The sequence below is a fragment of the Lutra lutra genome, chromosome 14, assembly GCF_902655055.1.
Source record: "Lutra lutra chromosome 14, mLutLut1.2, whole genome shotgun sequence".
Classification (NCBI taxonomy): Eukaryota; Metazoa; Chordata; class Mammalia; order Carnivora; family Mustelidae; genus Lutra; species Lutra lutra.
Genome location: NC_062291.1, coordinates 64,451,872 through 64,473,946, shown reverse-complemented (window position 1 = coordinate 64,473,946; position 22,075 = coordinate 64,451,872). Strand labels below are relative to the sequence as shown.

The 22,075-nt window shown below is 44.2% G+C and overlaps 1 protein-coding gene across 3 annotated transcripts in view; it reads right to left on the bottom strand.

The window, feature by feature from the left end:
- Positions 1 to 22,075, bottom strand: part of SORCS3 (sortilin related VPS10 domain containing receptor 3) — a 601,218-nt gene that overhangs the window by 503,732 nt on the left and 75,411 nt on the right. The window contains exon 1 of one of the 3 annotated variants that reach the window (XM_047703329.1): positions 15,675 to 15,792. The exons of the other annotated variants lie outside the window; for them this stretch is intronic. The gene's annotated coding sequence lies outside the window, so the exon portion shown is untranslated. Of the gene's footprint in view, positions 1 to 15,674; positions 15,793 to 22,075 lie in introns of those variants that run through there. 3 annotated transcript variants of the gene reach the window in all.

Below are 22,075 nucleotides of genomic sequence, written 5' to 3'. Positions count from 1 at the left end.
AAAAAATATCCTGGAGGTTGAGCCTTGAAGAGAGCCTGGACAGATGGGGAAGTGGGAGATTAGCTTCTTCTCTGCAAAATGAGATGCTGGACAATGGTGCCTCTGGACCCTTCCTGTCATCATGATCTACACCAACAGGTCCTAGCTGTGGCAGAGTTCACACCCGGTAGTCATCATCAAATAGCTGAAGAAAGGAAGGAATAAATGAATGAGCCCATAACCAGAAGGATAAGATGCAGTAACCCTCATTTTAGTTAACATCCCTAAAAGGAAGAAAACAAAAAAAAACCAAACAAACAAACAAAAAACAACAACAACAAAAGACCAGGAATGAATCTGGGTCAAAGATCATTGCCCTCTGGAAGTAGTTAAAATGGAATAATACTGTAGCTACCGCAACAGAGTTGTGCAAACACAGAGGGCCTAATTAGACTTCCGAATACATATGCACACTGGCCCTGTCAAAATTTTCTCTGCCTTCAACACGGATCTCAGACGTTTTCTCTCCCGCCAGAACCTAGCAGTTGCTTGGGTTCAGTCTAAATCCATTCTTTGACGTGAAGGTTCCCCAGCAATCTGCCCTGAGAAACATTTATTTCAGGGGCTGAGAATTCTCCCATTTCCACGTCCCAGCCTAATGTGAGTTCTTCCCACAAAGCACTGAGAAGCTACAGCCAAGAATACAATCAAGAGAAGGACAAACTATAATCCTGACTTCCCCTTTATACTTCAGACAAGGCGACCAGCATCAAGGCAGTGGGGGGGGGGGGGGCTGGCGGGGAGGAGAAAGTCGCAAGTGCAAGAATCAGGCACACACCTGTGCGAGCCATCTCCCAGAGAACATGAAAACGCCTCCTTTTTTTTTAATTTTTTTTTTAAAGATTTTATTTATTTCTTTGACAGACAGAGATCACAAGTAGGCAGAGAGGCAGGCAGAGAGAGAGAGAGAGGGAAGCAGGCTCCCTGCTGAGCAGAGAGCCCAATGCGGGACTCGATCCCAGGACCCTGAGATCATGACCTGAGCCGAAGGCAGCGGCTTAACCCACTGAGCCACCCAGGCGCCCCGAAAAACGCCTCCTTTTAACGCCAGAGTTTAAGAAGAGACACCGCTTCAGAAAGGAGAACTCAAAAGAAAGGGAAAGAGAAAGAAATGGAGAGAGAAAGTTCACGTGCCCCAGACTGAATTTCAAACCACCACCACAGGGTAATAACATCCAGCTGAGAAAATGCAAGAGGAAAACCTATTCCCCCAACAATAAAATCCCAGCCCGCCAGACAAACAGGAGCACAGACACGCGGGGCGGGGGCTGGAGCTGAAGCGTGAAGGAGAGCACAAAATTCAGGGCGCCACCTCTAAGAGCAAAACGCAGCGTGAGGAGCCCCCCTCACCACCACCCCCCCCCCCAGCGGACTCTGCTGCTGCACCCGCCTGGTGTCTGAAGGACAAGCATTCCAAGCCCACCTCTGAGAGCTTTGCAAATGAGATGGAAATGAGCTCGCAGTGAGACTTGGGATGCACTGAGGACAGGCGCTAATGGCAATTATTTAGTTTTAATAACTGGGTAATTGCTGACCAGACCAGCAAAGGCCAAGAGGCCAATGCCTTTGCTTTGCCAAGGAAACCAAGGGTTAGGTGTTAACTGCATAAAATTAAGTGGGCTGCTGCCCTGGTCACTTGTAATTGGGCTGTGCTGCCACATGATGTGGGGACAGACCATTTGGGTCAGGGGGCTTCTGGCACACCCACCTGGACAAAGCAGGCACAAACTTTTGTGAGCTGTAACTGAGCCAAAAAAAAAAAAAAAAAAAAAAAAAAAAACCACCTTAACTTGGATAATAACAACTATTCCATGCTGGAATGCATTTGGTGTCTGAAGACAAGGGTTGATCTTGAACGTGGATACAGACCTTCCAGTTTCAGGAAAAGCCAAGTGACTATCTCAAGGGGGTCCTAAAAGCAGGTGGAAATGTTGAGGTCACAACTTTAGCATTCAGCCCCAGAAATCACTAATGTGAAAGTTGGGAAGATTTCCCAGGCACCAGCACCAAGCAGGAACACCTAGGATCCCAGTTGATGTTCTGCCAGCTGCTGGTGAAGGAAGTACTTAACCTCCTAAGGGATTTCCACTCTGATTCCACGGAAGCCTCCACTCTCTGGCCTCCAACCTTTTGCTCTGGCTTCCTCCCCTCTCCCACTCAAACCCCACTTGGTACCTTCCAAGCTCCACCTGATTTCAGCCTTACCCTGACAAGAAAGGCCATTCATGAAGAAGGTACTGAGTGAGCACTAGCTGCCCCACACAGTTTTCTACCCCTCCTACACTCCCCAAGCCCCCAATCAACTGCAAACTCAAAGGCTATTTAGAGATCACCCAGTCCAAGGTTAGAGATAACAATAAACCAAGGCCCAGGCTAGGTTACTTGGCTTATCCAGACATTCTTTTGCTAATTTCTGTTTCATGTACCGGACTTTCATCTGTCCAATAGACTATATATTTCCAAAAGGCAGAGCTCCTGTATTATTCTATGTTAATCTTCTATATACCCCCATAGTGTTAACATAGGGCCAGACAGAAGTAGATCCTTCATAAATATCTGTCCATCACTGGACACTTGGCTCTGTGGTTTATTAATGACCTAACTCCAATAATAGTATTGTGGAGCTCAGAAAAACTTTGATTTCCTCTAACCACACTGATGAGGAGCCACATAATAACCTAGTAATTTTATAGAAGAGCACACTGCTCTGGCTGGCCTCCTGCAGGTAGCAGGCAACAAGGAAGGGAGAAGGGTCAGGTCCTATACCCTTATCCAGATATATCACAACTCAGTTCCCAAACACTAACTGGGTACACATTATTTGCCAGTTTTGTATAAAGGATGGCACTTGAGAGCCAAAAAAAAGTCCTTGCTCTTGAGGAGTTTCAATCTAATGGGACAGACAGGATCACAGAACATGATGACTCCATGTGACAAGTATAATGACAGAGAAAAGGCAAAGGAGTACCATTCTCGATCATAAAAGGAAAATCCATCCCTCTCTCTCTTGACTCACCAACATGTTCCCCATGAACACACCATGACTGGCATGAATATTTGCCAAAGCCCCCAACACACCTCCACACACATTCTCCCTGCCCAAAATGTCCTCGTTTCCAATGTAAATCTCACTCATCTTTGCAACTCAAGTTTCAAGTTCAATTCTAAGTTATTTAGGATTATTACTTTCATCCAGGCTCTTCCTTTACTTTACCACTCACTTTCTGCAACAACATTTACTTGGTCTCTTATGGCATTTCTTGTCCAATTCTTGTGACCTTACTTAACTTTCATGCACTCTGGTTATTGATCTAAATTTTTAAATTCCTTAGTGGTGGGTCCCAAGTTCTCTTATGCAGAGAAATCACACATGGACAAGTCTCCGGTGCACAGCAGGTGGTCAATATATCTCCTTGCAGAATGAAGTTAGGAATGAGTGAATAAGTGAATTTGCCCCATCAACAGTTAGGTTGCAGTTGTTGTTCAACAATTCCAGATAAATCTGTCCTCTGGGTGTCTCTTCTCCCCATTATACACTAACACACACAGACATATGATACTATTTTCAGTCAAACAGAATGAGTTCACCTGGAATGCATTAGCCACAGATCTCTGCTAAGATTAGCTAGGTTACTTCAATAGCACCTTTTCTAATTTAATTTTTTCTCTGGCATCTCCCCCTCCAACCCGCCCTGACTCCATCTGGACTTTTTTAGTGCTTGGGGATAAGGAGAAAATGAGTAAAGCAGGCTGGCAGGAATGGGGTATAATTCTGCGGTTCAAACTGCCATCCACTAATGAGGGGAATAACTCTTTATTGATGGTAATAAACGAGATGCTGATACATGGGCATGGAGGTCACGGCCCAGCCTGGTGGGGCCCCAGCAGGGACTGACTTCTGTAATCGGTTTTCATTCCTCTATGAATATCCCAAGCTACAGGCGGGCTGGATGGGAATCATTTCCCAGGTAAATTTCCATGTCATAGCACAGCATGCAAGACCACAAGCCCAAACACTGTGCTCAACCACCAAGCCCAGGGAAGCTAATATTTCAGTGTCTCTCTTGACTTCTCCCATTGCAGCACTGAAAAACCAGAAATGCTGGTGGATAGAGCATTTTTTCCCCCACTGTTTTGGACTTTGTCTCTACCATCTGCTGGTAGGTATTAAGTACACAGCAAAAATCCTGCCCTCTACAAGGTTATGGTCAAAGGCAAGTATTAAGGCAGAAGAGCCATGACCCAAGTCCGGCCACACTCCAAATCACCTGCAGAGCTGGCCAACAACAGCTGGAGAGATTATGACTTAGTAGGTCTTGAGACGGGCCTGGTAGTCTGATTTTCTTAACATGGGTCCCAGATGATTCAGATGTAGCCAACCCATATGACCTACTGATAAACAACATGGAAGCCTTGCATCACATAAACTGAATTTTAATTAAATAAATAAATAAATATTAAAAAAATAAAGGCAGTTTCTATACAAAAAAATAAAAATAAAAAACCACATGTGCTGTTCCGTGAGGAAGGCCTCACTGAACAGTAAGGAAATCCCAGCACCATTATTTATGGTAAACCGAGGCAAGTCACCTCACCTCTGGGTAAGAATAGTTTCTTCAAAGAGCTGTTGTAGGAATTTAAGCACATAACACAAAATCAGTAGTGCAAGGCCTGGCACACGGTGGAATTTTAGTAAACAGAAACTGTCCTGAACTGTCCTGAACAAATACAGCCTGAACTCTTACGTCCCAGACTGCCGGGCCCAGTCTACATTTCACTAATCATATTAGGTCTATCAAATTAAGGCTCTATTCAGGATGTAAATATGATTTAGTCATTCCACATACATAAATAATTAGGAAAAAGTATACTCGGGGCTCCTGAAGATATGGTTACCATAACTGGTGGCACAGAATTCCCTAGTTCTAAGTCAGCCTTGAACTTTTAGGCCACTGATTTCTGAAGAGTATCATGATAATGCTGCCTTCTTAGTAATACTGTGCCACAACATAAAGCCCAAGGACAATGTCACACTAGGAAATAAGATCATGGACCAGGAAGTCCTTTGAAAACTCTACCCTAGAATAATGAAAGTCTTTTTTAAAACCACATTTACAGGGAATAGGGGGAAAAGCTATCAACAAATTCACACATTTAGATCCTTCTTATGCTTCTTTTTTTTTTTTTTTAAAGATTTTATTTATTTATCTGACAGAGAGAAATCACAAGTAGGCAGAGAGGCAGGCAGAGAGAGAGAGGAGGAAGCAGGCTCCCTGCTGAGCAGAGAGCCCGACGCGGGGCTCGATCCCAGGACCCTGAGATCATGACCTGAGCCGAAGGCAGCGGCTTAACCTGCTGAGCCACCCAGGCGCCCCTCCTTCTTATGCTTCTATTACTAAAGTTAGTAATTCCTATAGTATTAGGAAATGAGCTTTGGGTTGAAGTTAAGTGTTGCTATCAGTAAATACGTGCATTCTTTCCGTTCTTGTTCTTACACTCATTTTATAGTCTGAGCACCCCTTCAGAAGCCAGCATTAATGAAAACCGAGGCAGGACGTCAGTGCCCAAGTCCCCCTGACATGACTTGGCCCATCATTCTATGTGGATGTAGATCACTTTTCCTTTTATACTTCCTGGCAAGAAAATTTGCTAGTAAATATCATTTAACCTTTCTCATACAGTGAAGGTGGCCCTGGTTCCATCCATCAAATGGATTCCTCACTCTTAATTTAAAATATTAGAAGGTGCCCTAAACCTTTTTCTATGGGGGAGACCTAAGCAAATCTTATTTGGATAGATTCCCCATGGTTGTCTAAAGTCAATGCCAGATTCTAAAAAGATAACTAGCCAGGTACAGCATTTAATTAAAAAAAGGTCAGTCAATAGAGTAGACATACTCCTACTTGAGTAGTTAATTGTTAGAGTTTAATAAATTATTTTTGAAGCCAAAGTCCCTGTTTCCATGAAGGTTTTTTATTTTTTCTTCAAGCTCTCACTGAATTCCACCAGCAAACTCTTTCCAAGGTTGCTAAAGAGAAAAAACAAGCAGCTGTCTATAGGTATTCAAGATACTTGGGAATTATTTAAACTTTCTATTTGAAGCCCACAGTAGCCATCTGAAACCCAACAGTAACTTCATTATTATACACTACCTCAGACCACTCTTTGATCTTTTATATTTTTTTAATACTTTTTTTATTTATTTGAGAAAGAGAGAGAGATAGCACAAGTAGGGGGAGAGGCAGAGGGAGCAGGGAGCCTGACGTGGGACTCAATCCCAGGAGCCCGAGATCATGAACCAAGATGAAGTTGGACATTTAACTGACTGAGCCACCCAGGCTTCTCTGATCTTTGATTTTTAACAGGAAATATTCAGAAGAGCATAATTAATTCCATGTCACAGGCTCAAGTGCTGGTCAGAGGAGGTGGTATTCAGTGACAGAGCAGACAGAACAATGACCGCGGAACACACTTCACATCCTTGAGAGCTGTTCTCAAGAAAATGGAAGGAGCTAAATAAATCTGTGACCCAGCCAGAAAGCCGGCCAACCCACAGCAAAACTAAAATGATTTAAGTGTGCCCTTGAAGTCCTTCCACTTTTACCCCCAATGGTGATTCCCCACCACCCTCCATCTATCAACTAAGCACCACACTCAACTCTGCAATCCATACCTTGCCCCAGGCTCCACAATGGTCTTTCCTTTCCTTAATACCAAAAATTCCTTAGGAGCCTGTGTTTAATATGGAGCTTTTAGAGAAAATGAACCAAAAACCTAATTCCTGCTAGAATTAAACCATTAACCTTGGTTTAACATGTGGTCTTTCCATTAGCATTCCTTTAGCTTTTAAGAGAGAAGACGAAGTCTTAATTCAATTGAATAAAACCTAAATGGTGAAATTCCAGTCACTATATAAAGTCATTGCAAGAAAATATGAGAAAATTTATCTGGGTAGGAGGCACCTCCACTTCCCTCCTCAAATCATGTTAAGTAAGTGGGCAACCGGGACACCTGGGTGGCTCAGTTGGTTAAGCCACTGCCTTCGGCTCAGGTCATGATCCCAGGGTCCTGCGATCAAGTCCTGCATCAGGCTCCTTGCTCAGCAGGGACCCGGCGTCTTCGCCTCTGCCTGCCACTCTGCCTGCTTGTGCGCACGCTCACTTGCTCTCTCTGACAAATAAATAAATAAAATCTTTTTAAAAAAAATAGTAAGTGGGCAACCACACAGCCATTAATGCGCTTTTCCGAAAATGTGATTCTTATAGCTTGTTTTCATCCCAGAATGTCATGAATGAAAGGGATCCTGATTCTAGCCTCTCATTTCACAGATGAGGAAGCTAAAGACCTCGGCCATTACTTGGCCCAGATCACACAGCAAGCTGGAGCCACATTGGATTCACTCACTGTGCTTTACAAGGGCTTTGGAACCATGGATATATCCTAGACTCTTCCGCATCTACTTAACCTTTTCATCCAAACAACTGCCAAGCTTCATTTCCCCTCGACTATAGCAAGTGCCTCCTGACTAGTCTCCCTGACTGCAGGCTAGCTTACCTCTTGCAGAACAGTGAGAACCCAGGTCACTCAAAAGCTTAGTCCCCCCATTGCACGATACACCAGCAATCTACAGGAATGTCTGTTGAGATTCACCCTACTTGGTGTTCCAGCCAAGGATTAACTTCCCATAATAGAAACTTCAGTACCTCCTCTTAAGAAAACTCATCTCATGACCAGGCACTCCTGCTAGGAATTCATTCCTTATTTTGCAATTTGAGACTATATTAAGCAGCCCTAATATTTCTTGTACATGATGCCGCTTTCTGTATCTACAGGCTGCTATCACGTCTCTTCTCTGCCTTCTCTTTCTCTTTTCATATAAGGAAGTCCCCATTTCTTCAAACATCCCCTTTAGGACATGGCTTGAAGTCTCCTCATCATCAGATTCTCTCTCTCCTACAGATCTTCCAATGTGTCCACATCCTACCAAGTACTTACCCAAAGAGAAAAATTAGTCCTCACTAAAATACTACAAACACAATATTCCAAACTAAAAAGTACAGAGTACAAACAAGTCCTCTCCGCTCTCATTCTACACCATGCATGTATCAACATAGCTTATGGTTTTGTGATCTTTTTTGGCTTATTATATCAGAGTTGACTCACAGGGATCCTTGAGCTTACTGTTTCCCCAGCCATTTAATAATATTTCACTCATGATACTAATTCTCTGAAACAGGAGGGAGCTCATCCGATTTGGTGGAGTTTAATTTTGGGATTTGTAGATCTTTACATTTATCCCTGCTACATTTTGTTCTGTTAGACTTGGCCCAGATCTCTGGTCTATAAATATCATTTTATATCCTGTTTCTGTCTTAGTATTCACTGTCCCTCCTGTCTTTGTATTATTCGCACACTGGATGAATTGGGAAATAACTTCTCCAAACTGAGGGAAACAATACCAGCATCTCTTAGGTAGACAGGATGACGGAGCCAAGGACAGCCCCTTACAGCAGGCTTCTAGGAGACCATCTCCAGATTAACTTTCCAACATAGGCCAGGATCCATTGAGAACGATGTGTGAACAGTTACTCATCCATCCAGTTCCCCTTACATACAAATACATATCCATATTGATCACAAAGATTTCACAAGGACAGTGTTCAGGTATGTTATGGAGATTGTTTTGCTCATGTTATTTTTTTTTCCTCACCTAAAAGACCAGTGACCCTTACCAAAAAAGGCATGATTTATGCTAGAATGAATTGCTCACATCAAAGCCTCACGACACTCCAATGATCATCACCACCTCCTCATTAAGCCCAGTGACTGCTTCAGGGTTGTGACACCCATCATCTGACATCTGTCTATCTCATTCTTGAGATTCTTCAGTCTTTAACAGTGATCTCCCATGCAACGTCTTTCAGAGTCTTGGCATAAATCTCCATGATAGAGGACTTGGATTTATCTAGATCAATACAATATTCTGTAAGTCTTTTTTTTTTTTTTTTTTTGGTAAGAGAGAGTGTGAGGAGGACGGGAGTTGGAGGGAATGCAGAGGGAGAAGGAGAGAGAGAATCCCAAGCCAGCCTCCATGCCCAGTGCAAAAACAAACACAGGGCTCTATCTCACAACCCGGAGATCATGACCTGAGCCAAAATCAAGAGCCAGAAGCTCAACTGACTGATGCACCCAGATGCCCCTTCTGTAAGTCTCTTCACACACCTTGTGGCTCTTCTCATGTATCCATATTCATCTACACATTTTCATTCCACAGTGTTCATTCAGTCCAGAGATCATTTTCCTTGACATAGAAGACAAAAGTCAAGTGGGAACTAAAGTGCTCTGCTTCCTCCCTGCAATGTATCATTCTACAGGACCTTCCTTTAGGTCGCCTGGGTGGCTCAGTCGGTTAAGCATCTACCTTTGACTCAGGTCATGATCTCATGGTTCTTGGATAAAGCCCCACATCAGGCTCCCTGCTCAGGGGGGAGTCTACTTCTCCCTCTCCCTCTGCCCCTCCCCCCAGCATGGGCTCTTGCACATGTGTGTGCTCTCTAATTAATAAAATCTTTAAAAAACTAAATAAATAAACAAATAAATAAATAAAGGACCTTCCCCAATACCTGTGTTCCAAATATTTACAAAAATCTCATACTTGTCCTTGGGTCTCTTTTTTTTTTTAAACATAAAAGAGTCTAAAATTTTTCTTTCCAAAGTGTTCTTTTAGTTCAATGCCACCTACTAGTTTATCACACACACCTTACCTTTGAACATATTTTCAAACAGACTGCTTAGAACTTAGGTCTGATGCAGATGAAGACAAAATAAAATTGTATCTGATGCTGACTAAAGCAAAATAAATTTAATATTTTTTTCATGTGTTGGATTTTCAAAGAACAATATTCAACTCCATTATTTTGCAAGGGACCTATAATTAGAAAGGCTCAAGAAACACCAATAAGATTACAGTTTATAAAAAAGAAAAAAAAAGGGAAATCTTCCCATGTGGAAATATAAGGGGAAAAAAATGGAAAACATCAAAATGTGAAAAGTAAGCAAAATAACTGACTAAATCCTATAAAAAGTAAAAGCTAGGAGAGTATACTGGTGAGGAATGCTGGCTTGTGTTTTGCAAAGCTGAAACTTTGCATGTGAAATTGTTCAAATGCTTTCTTTTAGCTCACACTAGGTACATCTTGAGATGGTTAACTATTCTGAGACCTCATGCTCCTCATCTCGGAGACATGCATAACCCCAGTGCCTGCCGCTTCGGAGGCTGAGAGAATTCTACGAGAAAAGAGAAATAATGAGTTTGTACAGTTATTGACATACAACAAGCATTCATTAAACTCTATGTTAATTTTTTTGTTCTCATTTGAAATCTACCCTTAATGCTGAACACTTGGGCCAAAAATGCCCCCATTTGTAAGGTGCACAAAATATGGGGTAGATATAAATAGCTTAGGAAAAAAGGAACCAGGAAAACAACTGGTCACAATCATGTCCAAATTGACAAAACCATCTCAGCCTGGTTCTGGCCTCGTGCTGTAACCTCCTGAAGAACAAGGTTCCCAGAGCAGGTTTCTTTGTTACCTCCAGGCACACACACGTGCACACATGTGCACGCCTGCTCACACAAACACCAGGCCCTGCAGAGTGAGATACACAGTAGGTGCTCAGTAACCATGCCTGATGGGGCAGTGATCTCCCAGAATGGGAAAATAAGAAGTAAATTAACAATTCTTCAGGCTACACAGAAATTAACTGCAGTAAAATACACGGTCTACCCTCTCCTGGGAACTGCCCAGCCCACATGAAGTAGTGGCCTCCACACACTCCTGTTTTTGCTTCATGACCCTTGGCCCCAATGGCCACAGCAGATATTTTAATGGTGGACACCTGGCCAGAGCTTGAAAAACTGGATTCGTTCTTCTAGGGATCTGTTAAGAATCTAGATGTCCATCAACAGATGAATGGATAAAAAAGATGTGATACATATATACATACACACACACACACACACACACACACACACAAGGGAATACTATGCAGCCATCAAAAAAAACAAAAAAAACAAAAAACGAAATCTTGCCATTTGCAACAATGTGGATGGAACTAGAGGGCATTATATAAAGCGAAATAAGTCATTCAGAGAAAGACAATCATATGATCTCGCTGATAAGAGGAATTTGAGAAACAAGACAGAGGATCACAGGGGAAGGGAGGGACAAATGAAACAAGATGAAACCAGAGAGGGAGACAAACCATAAGAGGCTCTTAATCTCAGAAAACAAACTGAGGGTTGCTGGAGGGGAAGGGGGTAGGGAGGATAGGGTGGCTGGGTGATGGGCACTGGGGAGGGTATGTGCTATGGTGAGAAAATAAATTTAAAAATTTTAAAAATACAAAAATAATTAAAAAATAAAAATAACAAAAAGAATCTAGTTACACTATAGGTAGAGGTCCATAAGAAAGGTCTACAGACTCTTGCCCCTGAGGTTGTAGAATTTTCTGGGCCCCACCGTTTTCTGAGGCCTGGTTGTTCCCTGAAACACCTACAGTACTACAGTATCTTTCCAACAACTTTCCTTTTCTTAAGAGAATTCCAGCTGGTTTCTGTTGCCTTTAACACCAAAGGGGGAGGAGGAGGGGCGGGGAGCAGGAAGGTAGGCAGCATTAAGTGTCCAACTCTTGGTTTCTGGTTTCAGCTCAGGTCATGAACTCAGGGTCTTGAGATCGAGCCCCACGTTGGGCTCTGCGCTCTGCAGGAGTATGCTTAAGACTTTCTCTCCCTCTCCCTCTGCCCTTCCCTGCTGTGCTTTCATGCTCTATCTCTAACTCTCTCAAATAAATAAATCCTAAAAAATAATAAGAACAACAAAAACCTGAACAAATATATTGAGAAAAATGAGAAAAGAGACCACTGGTTTCAACATCCTGGCCCTCCCCATGGCCGCACTTGCTCTGACTGATAGAAACAACCAAAACAATATCTCATCATTTACTATGTGTAAAATCAGCCACAATGGGATATGGTAAAGTTACTTAGAAAAGAAACCATGGAATTTGGTCATCAAAAGTATCATCAAATTCCACGAGATTACAGACTTTGGAACCAGACCACAGGATATCAAAGAAAAGCCAGTATTTGCCAAAAGAGAGATTTGTCTGAGAAGAGGAATCACGATGTCATTGCAAAGTGAAGAGCCAATGTTGGCTTGCTAGGCTCTAGCTACTGTTCTACGGGCTTTTTCACGCATTAGCTCATTTCATCTTCACAATAACCATGTGATATGGAGCTATGATCAGTCCCATTTAAAGATGAGGAAACTCAGGGACTAAGAGATGAGCTATTTTCCCAAGGTCTCATGGCCCCCAGGCAACAGATCCAGGCTTCAAACCCACGGCTCTTACCAATGTACAGTAAGTTGTGTTCTTCCAGCTGCTGGCATATTCAGTGTAGAAGTGGAAAGGAAAAGAGAGGAAACTGTCTGGAGGAATTGTTTTGCAATTACTAGGTGCACTTATTCATTCTTACTGAAGCCTCCTGTCAGGCACTGTGCTAGGCACTAAGAACAGTCCCAGCAGCACCCTTCTTGTAGACCATGAGTCCCCAGGCTTACAGGATGCATAGAGAGTAGCATGGTTGTTTATTTTGTCATCTTCAAGGCCCAACCCACACACCACATACAGGAAGTATTTCTTGCCTCCCTACAATCTACAGCTTAGGTTAGCACTCCTCATTGATGTTCCAGGAACCCCATGTACCTATCACAGACTTGTTACAGCACTTTGGAAGTATCTGTGTGTCAAATTACTCTCCTATAATATAAGCTATTTGTGTGTGTGACCATGCTGCTCATCTGTCTCCCTAGGGCTGGGAAGAATTCCCAACATATGTAGGTGCTCAACAAATGTTTGTTAAACAGATTCCTCCATATGACCTATTTCTTCTTCAAAAGCCCATTCTTTGAAAATAAGAGTCACAGTAGGACAAACATTTTGAGCAGCTGGTCCATTGACAGAGTTGGGTTTGTCCTGAACCATCCATTCTCTTTCCCCCTGAACCAACCATTCTCTTTCCTCCTGTCTTCTTTATAACCAGTTCTACCCACCAGGAGGTGGTCCTCCAGATGAGGGGTATAGACAGAGGAAACGTGCCACTTGGGAGGAAGTATGCCACTCTCAGTGAAGCAAGCATGGATTTGAACTCATGCAGACCTGACGGCGAATCCCGCTTTTCCACCCAGCAGTCACGTAACCTGGAGCAAGTCAACTTCTCGGAGCCTGAGTCCTCTGATTTTAGTATCTGCCTCAGAGTCATTCTGAAGATGAGATGGGAAATCACACAAAGGTGCAGGAACATCATAGATGTCAACGGATATGAACAGCCCACCCCACCAACAGAGCATACATCTTTTAGAGAAGTATACACTGATCCTTTTTAATGTTTTATAGGCTACTTTTCTATCTCCTCCAATTGGGTCTTTCTGTGTTGGTAGGTTTTTTAATATAGGTAAGACAACAGGGAGCAGCTGTGAGATACAAATGATTCAAAAGGAAAACCACAGCATTAATTGAGGATGATAGCCTCATTAACTCCGTTTGCTGTAAAATCTTGCATGGGGAGCCCCCCTGATAACCTCCTATCTTGCAAAAACCCAAGGCTCGCAGCCATGTTCACCGTGAAAATGAAACATCACTTCTCAAACCTCAACTAATTTTATGTTTAACTTTTTTAAACAAACCGTAGCAAATACTAAGTGTAGCTAATCATTCCCTGATTCCTTTGGTATTCATTGTAATAGCATTAATTACGATAAACACATTTGGAATTAATGTGCATGTCATATGCATATATCAATTCCATTCTAATTTGCCATTGATTAACACCCGTGAAGTGAACAATGAGTCTCCGGTTTTAATACGCCACTCACGTCTTGGGCAGCACAGCCTTAAAATGGGTCCCAGGCACACGACACCAAACCCACAGTCTGCAGAGAGGCAAAAGGCAAGAGAGAAATTGCAGGGAGAAAATTCTACTTGTCCTTCACTTCATGGTGTTCATGATGCATTCTGGGGCTGCAGCGGGAGTCCAGACTCTGCAAATCCAGCATTAGGAAACATTCGTGAGGAAGAAAAATCAGGTCTGGAAGCCAAAGCACGGGCTCTGGAATGAGACAGACCTAGTCCCAAAGGCTGGCTCTGCTCCTCACTAGCCATATTGTTTTAGGCAAGTCACTCCAGTTCTCGAAACTTCAGTTCCTCCGTCTGGAACAGCAGAGATAATAATGTGTTCCTCACAGGACATGTGAGAGGATTACAGAAGAAAAAGCAAATGCTGCACTATTCTTGGCACATATTTTGTGCTTTAATAAAAAAAAAAATCACACTACCATAATTAGTAATCATCATTACTGCGATAGAAAAATTACTATTACAAGCTAGGACTCTCATCCAACAGGAAGCACTGCATAAATATCACCCAAGCAGGCCCAGTGTGTCAAGGGGCCCCAGGGGGGAGGAGAGGAGGGAAGGCAAAGATACCTTTGATGGTCTATTCATTTTCAATGTTTTGTTTTGTTGAAGAAACGGCTTCAGAAGATGGCATATGAAGGGCAGAGTGATGACGAGGCCAGGGAGAGCTCTGCAGTGAAAGCCAGACACTGTGCACAGGCCCAGCAATGTACAGGCAGACGTTTTTTAAGGAATTTGCTATAATTAGTGTTAATTATTTAGTTTCAGGTCATGAAAATACTATTCAGTGTGTCTTTGTTAGAATATATTGCAAAATTTTAAATACGTAATTTTTTATATTTTTTAATCATGCTAACAAAGAAATTCTATACATAAATTAAAGGAAATACTTTCCATCTTGTCAAAAACAATACTAACTACCATTTTGTGGTCCAAGTTCTTCCTCTTGACCACATACACACTACATCTCCTTACATACTTCCTACACAAAGGAGGTACCAAGTGGAACGCTGCTGGATAGTTGAATAAACACAAAACCTGCAAATTCCCATCCAGGAATCCTGGAGTCCTACAGAGGTGCCTGAACTCCATGTTTTTTTCTGACTGGCTTTTAGTGGAAATGCAATCAAACGAGAGAAATAGGTGTGGCAGGCTGGAGGAGGAAGGGGTGATCTCACCTGTCACAATAAACGGGCAGCAGTGACTCCGGATCTCTCTAGATACACTGGGAGCCCTCGGCATTGAAGCCTGAGGAGAGGACCTCATTGAAGAGCACCTAGGACTGTGAGTCCAGAAAGCACTGACTTCCCCTGTTCTGGGGACAACTCTGAGAGCCCTTCTCTATGAAGTACAGACACTGTGTATGTCTCAGGTGCCTTGCCTTTTTCGGTAATGGCCACTGATAAAAGACTTCTCATGGGCCCCAGAGTGCTTTCAGTCCTCCTAGAAGAAGAAAAATTCAGGCAAACCTGGCCCGGGGCAATGTGGTCAGCCTCATCAGAGTGGAGCCAATAATAAGCCCAGGCCTGAGAACTGACCCTGGAATGGTGAACTTCCATGGGACCATGGCGGCCAAACTCAAAAGAGACTGCCTCCATTTGCCTGAACTACTCTAAAGACCCCTGCTGGTTGTTCTGCAAACACAGCTTCTGCCTCACCTGTCTCAGGCTTTCGGAGAGAGCCAAGACGGTCTTCTCAGTTGTGACCCGTGTTCTGACAGCTCTCAGATACAGAGGATCCAGCTCAACATGGCTGCGCGGCAGCCGGTAATGGCGATTATGCCTGTCCTGAGCATGCGTGGCTGGATGCTCACCTTCTCCAGCAATAAAAGCTGGTCTCCAGAGCGCTTGCATGGTTCAGTGGGTTAAGCCTCTGCCTTGGGCTCAGGTCATGCTCTCAGGGTTGTCGGATCGAGTCCCCCATCAGGTTCTCCGCTCAGCAGGAAGCCTGCTTCCCTGTCTCTCTCTGCCTGCCTCTCTGCCTACTTGTAAACGCTCTCTGCCAAATAAATAAATCTTGCAGGGCATCTGTGCGTTGTTGGGGAACTCCCTCTGTATCTTCAGACCTGGGTGCTGGGTTGTGAGTCTACCAGGAAAACTTGAAGTTGCTGTCAGTTCTGAACTGTACACTGTGTTCATGTGAATCAAAATTCGCACAAAGTGAGCATTTTCCTGGACTATGACCTAAAAGCCATTTCATTTTTCAATGTCTCTGATAGTTTCTTTCCATTTACGTGCACTCACAAATGTGTCTGCCTGAGTCTTTACATCCACTCTTCTGCTTTGGGGTTCTGAGAGAGAGAGGGAGAGAGAGGTAAAACCCATGAAAATCTGTCACTGGGAAACAAATACTGCAATTCGGCCAGAGGCCCCTCAAGAAGAAATGTTACCTCTGTCCAGAAAGAAAGAGCAAGCAGGAGAAAACTCCCAGTTCAAATATTTCCTAATTCTTCTGATATTACCAGGTGTTTATAAGAGGCTACATCTGTGAATTGCTGCTTCAAAATGCATCGAGGACCTGTTTCAGGCAAGTGTCTGGGTTGGATCAGTGTAAAATGTCATGATAAGTGGGTGAGTTGTGAACAAAGAAAAAGTCATCACATTAAAAGTCTGAACACCACACAAGAAAGATGACAAATAATTGAATCAAGTTTTCAATTGAAAAAGCCAAAGGAGGACTCAGACACAGAAACATTTTGAAAAGAAAAGAAGAGATTCACTTGCAAAGGATGCAAGGGAAACAGACCTCGGAAGGGCTCATTCTCCAGAGAACATAACTGTTTCTTCGAATAATATGCACAATTATCAAATCCATTAAAAATTAATATAATGCCACAGTGTTTTGTATGGGTCTCAACCTGTCACTTAAGAATGCTGTGGACCGACCCTTCTGGTTCTTATGACTGCCAGATGCTCTTCAGCAACAACCATCAGGAAACTTGGAAAAAATAAAAATTATTTACTTACAAGACCTGGAATTACACAACAACACATCAGGGGCCCTGGAGTGAGATCGCAAGCAGAGAGAGAGAAAGCACACAGGCCAGGCGTGCTGCTTTCACTGGGGTTCGAGGTGGCAACCTAGGGTGTTGGGGGCTCCCCCTTTTTGGTGAATTTAAAACATTAAGAGCAGGAAGAAAAAAAGCAAGTGGTCCACATGGTCAGTTACAGAAATCAACCACTCTCTCTAAAGCAAAGAAGCCTCAGTGGGTAGAGGTGAGCTGTGACCGGCAATGTGTTTATTCAGACATCTGTCTTTGAAGCAGATGCCTCTTCTAAGTGAATGCTTGGTGATCAAAACTTCAGTGAGGCACTCATATTACAAAAAAAAAACAAAAAACAAAAAACAAAAAACTGTCAGGGCTCACGCTACACATAGCTCTTTGCAGATGCCAACAACAATATCCAAAACCATGACTGTTAATTTCATCCATGTCAATTTAAAATGCATATACGTTTTTTTAACAAGAGGGAGGGAGGAGGGGCAGAGGGAGAGGGGGAGAGTGAGACTCCTAAGCAGGCTCCACGCCCAGTGTAGAGGCCAACACAAGGCGCATTCTCACAACCCTGAAATCAGGACCTGAGCCAAAATTAAGAGTGAGATTCTTAACCCGCTGAGCCACCCAGGCGCCCCCAAAATAGATTTCTAAATTGACAGAATAACAAAGTGTCACTGTGCGCTTTGAAACACAGCCCTCCCATGCAACAAAACACACATGTGCATGTGCATGACATACCAGGACCAGGTGCATGCAAGTTCCCTAGAGGGTGCCTTCCATTCGAGTGTTTATTTCTCTTGGAAAGGTAACAGAACGGTGAGAAGAAACCATCCCTCGCCCATGAACAAAAACTCACTTTGTGTTAAATAAGCTCACACCCCTTCCATGGCCTCATTCCTGTTCAACCATCCTTGTTTGAAGTCAGACCCCAACCACTAGGCTTCTGCACTACATCGAATCAATTCACATCAGGCCAAGGACAAATGATGGGCCATGTTCAGTGATGACACATGGAAGCCTGAGGCCCAGGAACTCAAGCGTTCAAAAATTAGGATGACAATTTTAGTCCCGATGCAGGAGGGCAATTAAGAAGGCTAGATGGTTTGTTTCCTAAGTGGGTTCCTGGGCAGCCCAAGTATGACAGCTATTTAACACCTGGCCAAAGGGGACATATAAAATGAAAGGGACAGGGAGTTCCACCAAGCCTCATTCTGGTTTCAAAAGGAAGAAAAAGAAGAAGAAGAGATGAAAAGAGATGCAGATGGCTGTCTTCACCTTGAGCAAGTACCCTATTGTGTTTGGAGGGCTGAATTTTTTTTTTTTTCCCTGGGGGAGGCGGTGGTCAGATGCCAGGTGGGGAAAGGTCACATTTTGAAAGAAAAGAAAACTGGTTATTAGAGAGCAATCGGAACTAGTTCCAAGAAAGCGGAGGCCTGGCCTGGAGCCCGTGGCATGTGTAATAACCGTATCCCAAACAGAAATCCTTATCGGAATGCTCATCCCCAAAGCCGGCTTCCACGGCTGTCTTTTCATCTCTGAAGCCTCCAACGGGCCAGCGGCTCAGCAGCCGCTTTCATTAATTTCTGATATCACTGCTGATCTTGAAGCTTTAGCCAGGAAGGGAGCCAAGGGCTTTGTCTTTTTCATACGTAACTTAAAATTACAAGGGCCAGTTTCCTTGAACCCTACCATGGGGCAGAGGGGATAAGGGAGCAAGCTTCCTTTCTCTCCCAAAGAAACAAAGGGATTGGTAGAAAACCAGACGGTGAGAGCTCATGAATACCCCAGCTCGGGCTCCAGCCAGAAACAAACATGAAAAATAATGAAAGTCCTGGAAGTGAACAGCTGAGGATGCATCTCTGGCCGCATTTGGGGACAGCTCTCAAAAGCCACCTGGAGTTTCCTGAATCCTAAGTAATAACTTTCAAACTATTTCCTAAGCCAATTTTTGGAGAGCCCTGAATGGCTGGCATCAGTGGTCGGAACAATGCAGTGGCACGGCTCCGAGGAGGAGCAGCCCGGCCCCCTGCCCGGGGACATTCACCAGGCAGGAGATCACTTGAAAGACGAGCGGCAGGGGAACAACCCCCTCCGGGAACCCTTCTCTTTTTGTTCTTCACCAACTCTCAAATGTGTATTCCACCCCTTCCAGGAAAAGAATTTCTAAACTGAATACCTAAAAGTATACATTCTTTAATTAACTGTAAATATATATATATATATGTTTATTTTTAAGGAAGAGAGACCTCCCTTGACGGGCCTATTAATACTAAGTTAGTAACCAGCCCTGCATACATACACATCATTTAGACTCCCATCGCATACACAAGGTCAGTGTTGTTTCTATCTCTGGTGACCAGAGAGGTTAAATCATTCAGTCAAGGTCACAAAGGTATAATGTGCCCGAGGTGGGATCAGACCCAGGTCTGGCCAGCTCTGTCAAAAGCCTGCAGACAAGTCTCTCCTGTCAAGTGGTCCTAGCATTACCAATGCAGGCTACGGAGGTGGATATCAGAGGTGTGCCTCTCTGCCCACAGGTGCCCCCCCCATGACTCATTCTCATAGTGACAGTGGCTAAGGCCATCACGCCCGTACACTGCAACCCACCTTTCCTGAGTTCCTGTGCACAGACACCATGTCACCTGTGATCTGACTGCTTAGTTAATGCTTGCTAGGAAGGTCTTTCAATCTATTTGGGAAGACAGGGCCAAAGTGAGCGCTCAGCCAGATTACAAAAGCAGCACTTTGTGTCTGGTGCCTGGGCTCTCGCTACCTCCTCTGCCTCGTGCCCTCGTCTGTCTCCTCTTCACCCCTAGGAGCTCCAGACTACCTCTCGCTACTCTCACTTCTCCTACAGCTAAAAGAAAAGACCACTAATTCATACTAAAGTGTACAGGACTACAGATGTTCATCCTTATTGTAAAGAAGTATGTTTTTCATGATAAAAATTACCATTGCAGGGACGCCTGGGTGGCTCAGTTGGTAAAGCCACTGCCTTCGGCTCGGGTCATGATCCTGGGGTCCTGGGATCGAGTCCCGCATCGGGCTCCTTGCTTGGCAGGGAGCCTGCTTCCTCCTCTCTCTCTGCCTGCCTCTCTGCCTGCTTGTGTGTACTCTCTCTCTCTCTGACAAATAAATAAAATCTTAAAAAAAAAAAATTACCATTGCACACTAAAATAGAAAATGGGATTTATTTCTAGGGGAGATCCTTGCATCCCTGAAAACCAAAAGCAGACAATTTTTTCACATTTTAGATTAAAGCAACCTAACATATGCATACTCACAACACACAAACATGCAGACAACTTAAAAATGGTTTATCATCTCCACCAACTCAATCCAATTATTATATGCTGAGTGCCTATCATGGTGAGAGTATGAGGGCAGACTGTCAAGTTAAACAGGGCCCTTAAGAAGCTTATAATTTAGGGGGGCATCTGGATAGCTCAGCAGGTTAAGCCTCCGCCTTTGGCTCAGGTCATGGCCTCAGGGTCCTAGGATTGAGCCCCACATCGGGCTCTCTTCTCAGCAGGGAGCCTGCTTCCCCGTCTCTCTCTGCCTGCCTCTCTGCCTACTTGTGATCTCTCTCTGTCAAATAAATAAATAAAATCTTTTAAAAAAAAAAAAGGCTTATAATTTAGAGACAGACATGCATCTGAAGACATTGCTGGGGAATATGACAAGCTCAGCTGTTTGGTTTCAGGGGGATGCTGAACAAAGAGGAGCCCCATGTCAATGGCATTAGGTTTGCAAATCTGCTCAACATGGCGGCTCCCATCGTTCTCCCCCACCACAAAACAGGGATTGAGGAAATGTTGAAAATGGCAAAGTGCCAACACATTCAAAGTGCCAAACCTGGTGCTTCCCAAGAGAAACTGAAAGGGAAACATTGCAAAGCTGCTTTTTTAAAACACATAAGCTAATGGGATTATTTGAAGGCAAGTCTCCAGATCTCCTTATATCTTAAACCAAACTCAGTGCCTGACACACACACAAAAAAATGTGCCCAAAGGGTTGGTGAATAAGTGAACGAAGGAACAAACAAGTTTGTAACCTAACAGAAATTAGGGTAGGCATCAGGTCCCCCGCTTTTTGGTCTAGGCGGTGGCCTTGTACAAGTCTTTCAGCCCCTCTGCATCCCTGCCGGGGCGAGAGCAGCGCTGGCCCTCCCTTCCCCACCTCTCAGGGCTCCTGGGAGCATCAGAGAAGCTCATGACCTCCAGAGCGTTTTCAGAAGCATAGAGCACACATCATGTTCAAGGGTTGTTACCATTCTTCGGTAGACACCCATGACAACCCCTGGCAGTTCCTGTAGGGAGATTGAATCCATCCCTGATTAATCAGCCTGTTTACTGAAGGATGATTGTAGCCTGACTTGCCCCCACTCTGGCTCTGGAGCTCTGTCCTCCACTGCTTGCTGCTCAGACCCTTACCTTTCGGATACCAGAGCCAGGAAAGGGGCCTAGAGAAGGGCCTCCTTGGCTGCAGCAGCCCCTGCCTGCATGGGGTCTGCTCACCCCTCCCTCTATACCCACCTCCATTCTGGGTACTCCTGGCTACACCCAGAACACCTACACCAAGTTCCCCCAGCCAAACAGCCCCTCTAGAAGACAAAGCACTGCTAGGACCCTGCCCCCCTCTTGCTGTTCTTGCTTATTAGCACAGCTATCTCTTTCCAGGCAAGGGGTGAGATATCTCTGCTCCAGGATATGCATGCTAGCCCAAGACAAGGCATCTGCAAAGGGATGGCAGCACGTAGGCAGATGCAGAGGCTGCTCCAAGCTAAGAGCCTGAGATCGGAGATCATCCTTCTGATAATCTGATACCGACACCCCACCCGCCCCCTTGGGGGACTGAATGGCAAAGGCACTTGGCATTTTTAACTTCCCTGCAGCAGAGCCTGGCTCAGAGTGCTCCTCTCTCACCAGGATCTATCATAATCTCTAAAAGCAGTGTCGCACTGGAGTGACTCGCCTCTCAAGTGTCCAAGCACCACAGTTTAGGAACATCATGTCCGGAGACAACAGAGAACACTGACGTAACAGTGGCCCTGACCTCATG